The following is a 1,561-nucleotide window of genomic DNA, read 5'->3' on the forward strand; positions in this document are numbered from 1 at the left end:
CCGTTTGTCTCAGAAGGAACTTCAGTTTGAGCTTTGTGACTCTTATTCTTGATGACTTCTTGACCTAATGCTGCTTGTATTGGATCTAAATTACACACTGGTATGGACTGTCTGCCACATCAATAAATATCTTACACTTATGGCCACAGTATTAATGTCACAATAATTTCCAGAAAACTGATTTGCTATACCTTAAAAGCTGAATGACTGAAACCCTAAATAGATATATTACAGTTGTCTAATGCTGGTTCTGTTGGTGGATGGTATCACCTGTAGGTCTTTACATTTGAATCCAGTCCACTAACCTGTATCAACCGGTGTGTTTGTTCAGGCTTCCTTTTGTTTGAGTTGAAGTTGATTGCTCTCTGGTCTGGCCACTGTGATTGTAAACTATAGATAATACAAATGCAGAATTAAACAGTAATACGTTTTTGAATTTAATTGCAGTCCCATGGACATTTCTGCAGTGTTTTCTGTGGTTTAATGATACACTCTGAAGGAATGACCTGTTCAGTCTGCGTTTTCAATCTGTAGATCCAGGCTTGGCCTGGTGTTGTAGATAAAGTTGTGACCTAACTGAATATCAGGTAACCCAAATTGTTTTTCTATTACAGTGATTATTACCAGATTTTTTGTGTTGTTAATACTCAATGGCAAACTATATCCTGTATCTCTATTCTGTCATGGTGGGACGTAGTTTGTGTTGTTTTCCTCTTTTCAGAGGAGGACAAAGGCTGGTTCAGTCCATCTTTAACTGCATGTGGCATGCTAAAGTATTGTAATCACCTTAAATCACCATATTATTTGTAGTTCTGCAGTGTTTTACACGTTTGTATATGTAGTACAAGCATTTTTTTAGGGGTCATGACCTTTTTTCTTAAACAAGAAACAAAAATATTTCACTAAATTGATCAGGTTAGAGTGTCCTGTGACAAAGGGTGATTCCCTCACTCTGCTCTTGCATTTAAGACATTTATTTATATATGAACATCAACTTATCATTTTTCCCCCCTCAGTCCCTCTTGGTATTATGAGTTCTTCTTGAATGAAAGAGCAGTGTGCATGGATTCCCTTTATTACAAGATTATGAGCTTGTCTTTTATGTATTTGAATCATAATATGTAAGTATGTGCAATGCTTTTGCATATAAAATATAAAAATAATCAGAACAAGTGCAGGCCAAAGCTGAATATATTTCCCTCCTTCTGAATTTCAATATAAACTTATCAGCATTAGTAGATTTAACAAACATGCATTCACTTCACAAAGGACATACAACTACAGCTATATCTTAAGACTGAAACAAATAAAGAAAATTCAAAACAGAAATCCAAAAGTCATTGCAACTTGTTATACAGACAGAGACCTGAGAGAGAATCTACTCTAATGACAGAGTTAATATTGTGGGTGGATTACATTAAACTTGAAGAAGAAACATGATGGAGACTGATATCTTTTCAGTAGCTTTTAGTTTAGTTTCCCACACACTTTCATCAATATAGGATATAATCAGACCATATTAACAGGACAACAGTAGAAGTAAGAGATCTAACAGTTCAAA

The sequence above is a fragment of the Morone saxatilis genome, unplaced genomic scaffold, assembly GCF_004916995.1.
Source record: "Morone saxatilis isolate NCDOM2014 unplaced genomic scaffold, NCSU_SB_2.0 Contig22, whole genome shotgun sequence".
Taxonomy (NCBI): domain Eukaryota; kingdom Metazoa; phylum Chordata; class Actinopteri; family Moronidae; genus Morone; species Morone saxatilis.